Source organism: Macaca nemestrina, chromosome 4, assembly GCF_043159975.1.
Source record: "Macaca nemestrina isolate mMacNem1 chromosome 4, mMacNem.hap1, whole genome shotgun sequence".
In the NCBI taxonomy this organism is placed as follows: domain Eukaryota; kingdom Metazoa; phylum Chordata; class Mammalia; order Primates; family Cercopithecidae; genus Macaca; species Macaca nemestrina.
In genome coordinates this window covers 116,768,625-116,779,985 of record NC_092128.1, presented here as the reverse complement: position 1 = coordinate 116,779,985, position 11,361 = coordinate 116,768,625, and the positions used below count along the sequence as shown (strand labels likewise).

General features: G+C 40.6%; 1 long non-coding RNA gene across 1 annotated transcript; it reads left to right on the top strand.

Annotated features, from left to right (window-relative positions):
- The first annotated feature begins 4,351 nt into the window (after window positions 1-4,351).
- Window positions 4,352-9,553, top strand: LOC105492339 (uncharacterized). The gene is made up of 3 exons (XR_011622357.1): window positions 4,352-4,609; window positions 7,928-7,995; window positions 8,085-9,553. It is a non-coding gene; the product is annotated as an uncharacterized lncRNA (long non-coding RNA).
- Window positions 9,554-11,361: the final 1,808 nt, after the last annotated feature.

The window sequence follows — 11,361 nt, the reverse complement described above, 5'->3', positions numbered from 1 at the left end:
GAATGGAGGAAATGTGACTGATGTAAATTTATAGTAAGCGGTTGGTGACTCAGGTGGTAGGTTGACAAAAACTCCTCAGAAAAGGCAGAATGGACCTCCGGCTAACAAGGCTGGACTGTATATGTTTAAATATCTTTAAAGATAATGCATTGGCTGAAGAGTCAGGGAATTCCCAAGAACGCAGAAAAAAGACAGTAGTTGTGGCAGAGGCAGATAAGACAACTGACCCATGGACAGCAATTGCTACTTTGCAAAAGCCATAGCTGTACTGCCCTGACCATGCTTTTTAGATTACCTGCTCTCATGTTTTTCTGATTCTGTATCTCATAAAGCCTTGCTTGTGCTAGTTTTCCAAATATGGAAAAAAATGCCTGGCCAAACCACTGTGCATTCCAACCTGCAGGAGGATTTTTATTTATCACTGTGAATTAGTAACACTGACGTGGCTGTTGAGTTCATTTATTCATCCAAGTATTTCCTTAGAAAGGAGCTTCCTGGGTTTCTGAAACCGTGAGCTCCCTGATAGGGGAGAACGATGGCATGCAGGTGTTACTGTAACTTACTTTGGAAAGCGACCCCGTGGGACACAGCCCAGGGCAATGATCTACCTGTCAAGGAGTAGGCAGTGGTACCACTGCACTTTGGAGAAAATGACACCCTTGAGCTGGTTCTTAAATGACAAATACAGTTTGGCCAGGTTTGTGTTTTTGTTTTATTTTGCCTTAAAGGAATAATAGGAAAGGACTTGGAGGCAGAGAAAGGGACAGAAAAGCAACCCTCTTAAGTAGAGTGCCCCATGGCGGGCTGGTGTTGGGAGAGGAAATGTTTCCACTGGGAGCCTTTCAATTGTGATGTGCCAACTTCCAGCTGCAGTGCCCAGGGCAGGGCAGAGAAGTCAGGCTGCAGGGAACACTGGGCTCTATTCCGTAGACAGATGTCAGGAAGGAGGAAGTGAAGAGCCAACAGAGCACTTCACTTGCTGGTAGCAGGGGAAATATGGATTGAGAGACAACCAATGGATGGAGAGGTGGAATATGGATTGGTTGAAACAACCAATAGAAATATTGTGTGATCCATAAATGCAATTTTAAAATTCTTTAATAGCCACAAGAAACAAGTGAAATAAATGTAATAATGTATTTTATTTAACAGAATACATCCAAACTTTTGTCATTTAAAATGTCATCCGTATACAAATTTATTAATGATAGTTTATACTTACTCTTTTTGTACTCAGTGTTTGAAACCTTGCATGTATTTTATACATAAAGCATATTTTTATTTAGATGCTAAACTCTCATCACAATTACTTGATCTGTATTTAGATTTCATCAAATTTAAAGTTGAAGAGTACATTCATATGCTGGAGCTTTTCAGAGATTCTGAAAGGGTTTTTTTCTCTCTCTTTTTTGTTTTTTTGTTTTGTTTTGTTTTGTTTTGTTTTCCTTTTTTGAGATGGAGTCTGGCTCTGTAGCCCATGCTGCAGTGCGGTAGCACGATCTTGGCTCACTGCAACTGCCGCCTCCTGGGCTCATGTGATCTTTCCACCTCAGCCTTCCGAGTAGCTGTGACCACAGGCACATGCCACCAAGCTAATTTTTTATGTTTTTGATTGAGACGGGGTTTCACCATATTGCCCAGGCTGGTCTCAAACTCCTGAGCTCAAGCACTCCCCAACTGCCTCAGCCTCCCAAACTGCTGGGATTACAGGTGTGAGCTACCACGCTCAACCAGAGATTCTTGTTTTCTAACAACTGAATCCAGTATCTATATTTTCTTCATTTAATGAAATTAAATACTACTAAAGCTTTAGATAATTGGCTACACCAGTCATATTTCAACTGCTCAGTAGCAACATGTGGCCATTGGCTAGTGTATTGGACAACTCAGGGATAGAGCAAGGAGACTTGGAGGATAGGATCCATTTGGAAGATTTATGTTGTAGTCACAGAAATTATGACAACAGTTTAAACAAGGTTAATCATAGAAGAGTGAATATGAGATGGATTTGGGGGAACTATTAGAAGGCATAATGGACAAAGTTATTGAAAGAGAAAGGGCATAGTCAGGCAAGGTCCCCAAGGAGCTGGTGTGAGGGAGTAAGCAACTGGTGCTCTCGCAGGAAAACTGTGTGTCAGGGAGAAGACAGGAGTTGAGAGAGACAGAACAGCTTCTACTTTGGACAAAGCAATTCCAAGAAGTCCATGGGACTCTGAAGCAGACTGTCCACACACAAATAGCCCTGGAGGATTAGTTCTTTGAAGAGGGTTGGAAAGTATGTGTTGAACTTTGAGAGCCATGAGCAAGTGGTAGCCCAAACCAGCCCAGCTCTATGAGGTCTTTGTTAAAGTGAGTCCATCTCTGAGGGGCACATCTGCTTTAGCACACAGAGAAAATTAGAGTTTGAGTCTGAAGAGTCCTGGCACAGATTGTAACCTAGGTTAATTTGACCTAAGTACTGCCTGCTGCTGACATCTTGGTAGGCAATTTGCTAGTGTCTTCGGGAAACACCTAGATTCATAATTTTGTTCCAAATTTGTCTTCCAGATTTTGTAAGTGTCATCTGCTTGTCATCAAAGGCTTGTAAGCAAATATATTTAAGAAACATTACCTTTCTTTACTTATCCCTAATAGATAGTAGTTATGTTTCTGATAGGTTACGTGCAAATTAAACACCTATGAATGGGAGAATTCAAATACACTGAGGAAATCTCTAGATAATAGGTATGGTGTTATTTTTGGAAATGTAAAAGCAGTCACAAATTGTACAAGTTACTACTAATTGGTACAGAAATTTAATGAAACTGGTTTTTTTTTTTTGAGTACCACAAATAGGGGAACTAAGTTTTAAGTTTGGATTTTTATAATATCACAATCACTAAATATGAACTCAATTCAAATTGGAGAAATTTAAGTTTTAGAATTAAAAGATTTCTTTCTACTTTTGTGTAAGAAAGTAGAATTCTTTCATCATTACTGTACTTTTTTTATTATTATTCTTTAAGTTCTGGGGCACATGTGTAGAACGTGCAGTTTTGTTACATAGGTATACATGTGCCATGGTGGTTTGCTGCACCCATCAACACGTCATCTACATTAGGTATTTCTCCCGTAACCCCCCATCCCCCAACAGGCCCCAGTGTGTGATGTTCCCCTCCCTGTGTCCATGTGTTCTCATTGTTCAACTCTCATTTATGAGTGAGAACACGCAGTGTTTGGTTTTCTGTTCTTCTGATAGTTTGCTGAGAATGATGGTTTCCAGTTTCATCCATGTCCCTGCAAAGGACATGAACTCATCCGTTTTTGTGGCTGCATAGTATTCCATGGTGTATATGTACCACATTTTCTTTAACCAGTCTATCATTGATGGACATCTGGGTTGGTTCCAAGTCTTTGCTATTGTGAATAGTGCCGCAATAAACACACGTGTGTATATGTCTTTATAATAGAATGATTTATAATCCTTTGGGTATATATCCAGTAATGGGATTGCTGGGTCAAATGATATTTCTAGTTCTAGATCCTTGAGGAATCGCCACACTTCTTCCACAATGGTTGAACTAGTTTACAATCCCACCAACAGTGTAAAAGTGTTCCTATTTCTCCACATCCTCTCCAGCATCTGTTGTTTCCTGACTTAATGATCACCATTCTAACTGGTGTGAATTGGTATCTCATTGTGGTTTTGATTTGCATTTCTCTAATGACCAGTGATGATGAGCATTTTTTCATGTGTCTGTTAGTTGAATAAATGTTTTCTTTATAAGCAGAAAACTGAAACTGATCCCCTTCCTTACATCTTATACAAAAATCAAGTCAAGATGGATTAAAGACTTAAACGTAAGACCTAAAATCATAAAAATCCTAGAAGAAAACCCGGGCAATGCCATTCAGGACATAGTCATGGCCAAGACTTCATATCTAAAACATCAAAAGCAATGGCAACAAAAGCCAAAATTGACAAACGAGATCTAATTAAACTAAAAAGCTTCTGCACAGTAAAAGAAACTATCATCAGAGTGAACAGGCAACTTGCAGAATGGGAGAAGATTTTTGCAATGTATCCATCTGACAAAGGGCTAATATCCAGAATCTACAAAGAACTTAAACAAATGTACAAGAAGAAAACAAACAACCCCATCAAAAAGTGGGCAAAGGATATGAATAAATACTGTACTACTGTTAATAAGAATCATATGTAATAATCCAAAAACATTTCATTAAAGGGCTGGTTAGGGTAGCCTTTCCTTTATGAGTTCCTCTTCTTTAAAGGGCAGAAATGGCAGTGGATTGCAAGTCTCTGGTAGGAGACAGCCCAGGTGCTCACTCTGGGGACACAATTGATGACACAATGACCCAAATCAAACAAAGTGAAACATCATAGAGGCAGGAAAGTTCTGCCCCAAACCCTACAAGAACAGGGACTTAGAAAAGCTTAGACATTCATAGGAGTAAGACCTCCAGCTATTTATTGATTGATTTCAAGCTTGGTATGATTCAATTGATAATTAGATAGTAAACATCACCTGTAACAGTTGGAGCCCTGCAGCCAAGCGGACGCCTGTGAACGATTTCAGCTGATTAGGCTACGCTGGGCTTTTGTGCTTGGGTAAGAGGTCATGCTTCCCCAGGACACGGGCGGCAGCCTGCTGAGAGGAGTCTCAGAGGGTAACCCTGCTCTTCTCAAATATGGAGAGCTCCTATGCGGAAGGGCAGTGAGTGGGATTTATCTTTTTCTGGGGATTCCAGATGGCAGAGAAGCGAGTTACAAATGAGCAGTGGTCAAGGGTTTGAATTGAGAAAGAGGAGCACATGTACTTCCCAATTCTTCCCATGAATACTTTTGGGCATGACACATAGTGCCTCTCTGCCTGCCAGTGTCTCTCATGACCCCCACCATAAAAAGACACTGACAGGCAGAGAGAAAGCAGTCCAGCGAGGGACCTTCAGACCCAAGGCCTGGTGTGGTGGTGAGTGCCTTGGGTTTTTCTTTTTGCCTCACATGTTACAGACTTGGATCTGAAGAAGTGAGCAATGAGGAAAGGCCAACAGGCACAGACAAAATGAATAAATGCAATCCCCCAAGAAAAAACTCGTTCTGTCTAGCCAAAGCACCAGGAAAGGGGCAGCCTAGCAAGACAGGAAACTTTTAGACAATAGTATCCCCACTCCAGCCCAATACCAGAGAAAAACTGTGGCCCCCCACCTCTACCCAGAAAAACTAGGAATCTCTCCCCACACTCAGTGTAAATAGACCCAGGTGGAGAATCTTGACTTCTACCCCATCTGGCAAGGTAGAGGCAGTGGGCCATTTCCCCAGCTGGAGAAGTGTCAGAGGAAGCCACTAAAACAGGCACAGAGTTCAGTAAAATCCAGAGTTTTAGAACATGATGCCCCAAATGCTCAGATTTTAATAGAAACTCACACATAATACCAACAACCAGGGTATGTTGGATAAAGTTTCCAAGAAAATTCCTTTTGTTCAGCGATATGTGAAGCAGAGGGGGAACTGGCTTCTTGAAGTTACATTGTGAAAAACCCTCACAGGGTTTGGGGTTCATATAAAATTCAGATTGGGACATCCCTTATGACTTGTGATAGTACTGTGAGAAATAGCTTTTCTATAGTTGGACTGGGATATGTTACTTCCAATTGGATGGTTATGGTGACCCTGGTATTAACTTCGGCTAATTATCTAATGATAATGGTAGTACTTCGGTCAATAGTGATTCCAAAGTCCAAATGTAGCAAGAGGTTAAGGTGGTTACTTCCACTCATGTCCATGTGAAGAGACCACCACAAAGATTTTGTGTGAGCAACAAGGCTGTTTATTTCACCTGGGTGCAGGTGGGCTGAGTCCGAAAACAGTCAGCAAAGGGAGATAGGGGTGGGGCCATTTTATAAGATTTGGGTAGGTAAAGGAAAATTACAGTCAAAAGAGGCTTGTTCTCTGGCTGGCAGGGGTGGGGGTCACAAGGTGCTCAGTGGGGGAGCTTTTGAGCCATGATGAGCCAGGAGAAGGAATTTCACAAGGTAATGTCATCAGTTAAGGCAAGAACAGACCATTTTCACTTCTTTTGTGGTGGAATGTCATTAGTTAAGGCAGGAACCGGCCATCTGGATGTGTACGTGCAGGTCACAGGGGATGTGATGGCTTAGCTTGGGTTCAGAGGCCTGACAGTTACTGAGGCTAAGTGTTGGATTTAAATAAACAAATTTAATATTTATAGTTTTCTGCCTTTTAAAACATATTTCATATTACATGTAGCTAATTAATTACATAATTAATGGAAAATGGCCATGTAAATTGCACCCAGTTAGGCTCACACTGCTGAGTGGGATTTGAGTGTGAGAATCTAAGCACAGAAGCTGAATTTGGGAAGATAGTCTTGCTAAAGAAAGGTAACCAAAACAGATATTCATCTTGAATCTAATAAGGATCTTTCTTTAACTATACAATTATTTAAACTTTTGTATTTTATCTTTATTAGGCATTGTTGCTTTTTTGAGATATGTTTTAACAGTTTTTCTTTCTGCAAAAAACATCATTTGCAGATTTCAAGTAATACAGTATTCACGAGAAATCCTTGCTATTCTAATTTGTGTGAATAAATTCAGTGAGTCTAGGAGGAAATTTCTCACTTAAGTGTCCATTTGTTTGAACAGCAAAACAAAACTTTTAATGGAAAGAGAATCCGTTTGTTGAAATATAGGAAATAAAACACAATAATAAAAATCGGTGTCCAGGCACAGTGGCTCACGCCTGTAATCCCAGCATTTTGGGAGGCCAAGGTGGGTAGATCACCTGAGGTCAGGAGTTCAAGACCAGCCTGGCCAACATGGTGAAACCCCATCTCTATTAAAAAATAAAAATTAAAAAAAATAATTAGCTGGGAGTGGATGGACACCTGTCATTCCAGTTACTCAGGAGGCTGAGGCAGGAGAATTGCTTGAACCCAGGAGGTGAAGACTGCACTGATGCACTGAGCCAAGACTGTGCCACTGCACTCCAGCCTGGGCGACAGAGTGAGACTCTGTCTAAACAAGAGTAATAATGATAATAATAATAATGATAATGTGGAAAGGGGTTCCAATATAACTTTTTAAAAACAAAACAACTGTAACAACATGACAGTACAACCTATCAGCATTTCCCAAGGGCAGACATTAACGTGTTATTTAAGTTGTAACTTCAGTAGAATAACAATTTTAGGAAATGCTAGATCAAAGTTAAGGTGACTTCCTTCAGGGAAAAACTTGTCAGTTTTTACTGTGGCAGTGGTCATAGGCATCTCAGGAGGAGGACATGGTATTGCAGGAACCAGCACTTCTCAAACTCATACAACATGGAGCCACCCCTGCCCTTCCTTCCTCCCCCTTCTTTGCGAAGCAAATTGCACACTTGTTCCCATTTTTCACACAGTGACTAGCGACTGGGGGGATGTGCTAGACTTCAAATTAACATCCTGGGTTCAGGTAGGTGTCACTGATGAGTTGGTTTGGAGAATTTGACACACTTAATTTCTTTTGGCATCTATTTCCTCATTGTTAAACAGGTGATATTACATCTTCCTTGCAGAGTATTTTGAGAGAATGACTTGTTATATATGGGGAAATATTTTGGAACTTTCATATGAAAAATAATCCTTAATGCCTGGTGTACATAACTGGGTCATGACTTACTAGTCTCTGTTGGCACTGGCTTCAGTGATTACTTTCTTTTTGCATTCATGCACACATGGCCTTGCAGAAAGCTCAGGTCACATGCTGGCCAATGAAATGCTTTTAAATGCCCTGCTGGGTCCACATGTGGTTAACCACAAGACAGCATACAGTAACTTGTAGTGAATGGCAGCAGGGAGTGAACATGACTTAACTCATTTATTTCTTTCAAAGCGCATGCATTGTGATTATCTCTGTTTTTCAGATAAGGAAACTGAGGCTTCCATAATTGAAAATAAGTAACTCTCTCTATCAGTCAATGACATGATATAGGTGGGTTTCAAGTCATGTTTCTCTGTCCCCATTCTGTGAGCTGTCATTTTAAATTATCCTATTTTTATTCTTTAACTCCTCTCTTTCAGTGGCAGATTTTCCCGATTCCACATTTTGGAAGTATCAAGAGCTGTTTCAAGAGACAAGCTGGCAAGAGGAAATAGAATACTCTTGTAGGAAACTAGAGCAGCTGGGCAGGAGTGACTTTCCTCTTGTCTTCCTGTTCCTCATACCCACCAGACCAGAGATCCCCTACCCCTCTGCTCTCTGCAGCCCCCACTGAAGCCTCAAAGTCCTTGTAAAAGTTGCAATATACTACCTTCCTTCTTCCTTCTTAAAGGCTCCAGCTTTCCTGGGCCATACCTTTCCATCTCTCCTATCCCATCCCCACCTCCTCTATAAGGTTCTTCCACTCAGGGCTGCTATTGGCCTTTCTTAGTTACCCCGGGACCAGGTGACAAACAAAAGCCTCAGTCAATACTCCAGACCCTGCTGAAATTACTCAAACTAGCTAATCCTAAGCCCCTTGTGGTATGTCATGCCTCCTGCTTCCAGGGAACTGTGAGTTTGAACTCCTTCCGTTATGATAGTCATTTAAGTGTCTGTGCCTGTTGTAAACAAATCCTGGGTATAATTAAAACACCGTGCATCTCTCCTCTGACAGACCTTCCACAAATTCCAAGAAAAACCAGGATTCATTCTCTTCTGTGCTTTTTCTGAGCACTGGTCAGACCCTAGTTTGCACTTCCTTGGTATGATCTAAGCTTCCATATCTATTTCTCCTGCTAATCAGCCTGCAGGCTCCTCACCGGAGGTGATACTGTTTTATACGCCTCACTCTTAACATACTCTCAGCACAAGGGGATGTTTGATAAGTGTTTACTGAATCTGAGATGAGATTTATGTTGGAGGAGGTGCTCAGAAATTTATTTCACCTCTGATCATTATCTCATTCCCTGTTTGTACTAACAACTTAACTAAATTATTACAAAGAAGTTAAGTATTTGTTGGGCACTTCCTGTATCCCAGAACCTCAAATTTCCTTTACACTAAAAAACAAACAAACTATGATTTACTTCCAAGTGGTGTCCTATCAGGCCCTCAATCCTCCAAAACGGGAATAAGGCCCATCCTATTTCTGTATTTGCAAGTTCATCCAGACCCGTGTAAACAGTCTGCAGTGATTCCCAGCAGAAACTAGAATATGAGTGTAGAAAACAATCTTTTATTTATTTCATATGTAACATCTGAAAAGTTACTTGTTTTCCCCACAAACAATGCCCAGCAGCAGAATGAAGTTTGAGATCATCCCAAAAGATGTATGTCTGCACCACATTTTTCTTGACAGAAGAAAAAGTGACAGGAACTGATTAAAGGAAAACAAAATGTTCTTTTTTGATGGCCCAACAGACAATTCTTTTCAGTCACACTTTATTATTATCAGTTTATCACTACCCTATTTCTTTTAGGTGTACTCAAGGCAGCATTCTCCCTACTTCCTGGTCTACTAGCTCAAGAAAAACGTTTGTTTTGAGTGCCACAGGGCGAACTCGTTTTAGAAGTGTTTGTATTACTAATAAATCATTGGCATATTTGGATAGTAATATGTGTCATTCACGGTTTACTTTAAAATAATTATTTCACCATCACATTTATAAACGCTTTCCAGTTAACAATTCCTGTTTGCACTCGTGTCTCCTTTTATCCAGAGAGATAGTCACCTTGTAAGTAGGTTGGGATTGTTTTCTGGGATTTTCTTTAAGGACACTTGAGTCCCTGAGACATTCAGTGGGCCCTCCAACAGCAAACATGAGACAGTGGGCTGGACTCCAGGGCTGTTGCCATCAAATTCCACCTTCTTTCCTCTCTGTTAATTCATTGCAAATATTTCATATTTTGTCCTTCACACTTGGAATATTTGAACTGTCATTATGTGTTCAATTTGAGAAAAACTGTGACTAGGAAACAAATATTGCTGGCTTCTAGTGACCTTGAGATTCATCTTCTACTTGCTTTTTGTAGTTAGTTTGCCTTTATTTAAATTTATTCAGTTCCTGACTTGCTACTTGTTTTATTTATTAATATTTACCTTCATTAAAGTACCCAACCATCGTAGACACATTTACTCATTTCATTCAATGAACTGCACTTAAGCAGCTACCACTTTTCTAGGCCCTGGGACCATGTGAAGGGCATTAGGTTGAATTACAATACCAATGTGCTCCTGCATGGAACTTCATGTAAACCAAGGGGGTCAACGTGTAAGGAGGGTGAGTGGACCCAGGGGATCAGCCTGTTACCACACAACAATAGCAACACACCATCTTGCCTTGACCTCCTTGCTCTGTGTGGCCAGCAGTGAAATCTGTTTAAGGCTGTTCCCTGGTTGAGGGTCTTTACTGATTTTCCATCATGCACTCGGTCTGTTAATCTTGTAATCTTCTGAGAATCTCATAAAAGCTATGATCTTTTAACTAACGAAATGCACACCAGGATATACACCCAGTATTTTGCAAACACTTCTCAGGAGCTTCATGGCCCTAACAGACATCCACTGAGCCCTAAATATCCCCTGCCTAAAGCTAAAGGTCCAAATTCCTAAAATCAGCTTGTCACCCCATCATGACTTGCAAAGCCAACTCACATCCCTATTTTCTCCGACAAAAAAAACTTATTCTCCCTGTTGCTCAGACAGACTCATGCCTCCCTGGTCCCCACTGGAGCCCAAATTATTGACTTATGTGGTATGTCTTTCTCTTCCTGAGTGCACATCTTCCTTGTGTGTCATCTTACCTGAGTCAGTATCCTCATTTGTAAAATTAAAATAAGAGAACCTACTCTAAAGGTTTATTGTAAGAAGGACATTAGCTTATGATCTTTAAATGTCTCTAACCCACATAAATGCTACACAATAAATACTCTCCTTGTCCCTTATGCATCCTTAACAGTCTCACTGGGTTGCCACCTTCTCTACAAAGTGTTCTCTGATTCTTATCTCTAAGATGTGAATTGGATGAGCCCCTCAATGCTTGCCTACATCCTGCACCCATTGGTACTACCAGACACCAGTGTAGAAATAATTCCAATTAGAAATTTCAACATCTAAAGTTCAGAAGTGCAGTCTCCCTCAACCTAGTGCCCAGAGTACCCACGGATACACAGTCCTCACTCAATAAATGAATATTGACCGAAGGAATGACATGGAAAATGCACATGCTTTGCCAACAATAAAGAGCTCTATGCAGTAAGCAACTATGAATGTCAGAACAGGTGACTTGCCAACCTAAGATGTTCCTGCCAGTGATGATTTCTCCCTAACCATTTATATTCTAGTTTATATGTACTCTAGCGAACAAAGGATGGCAA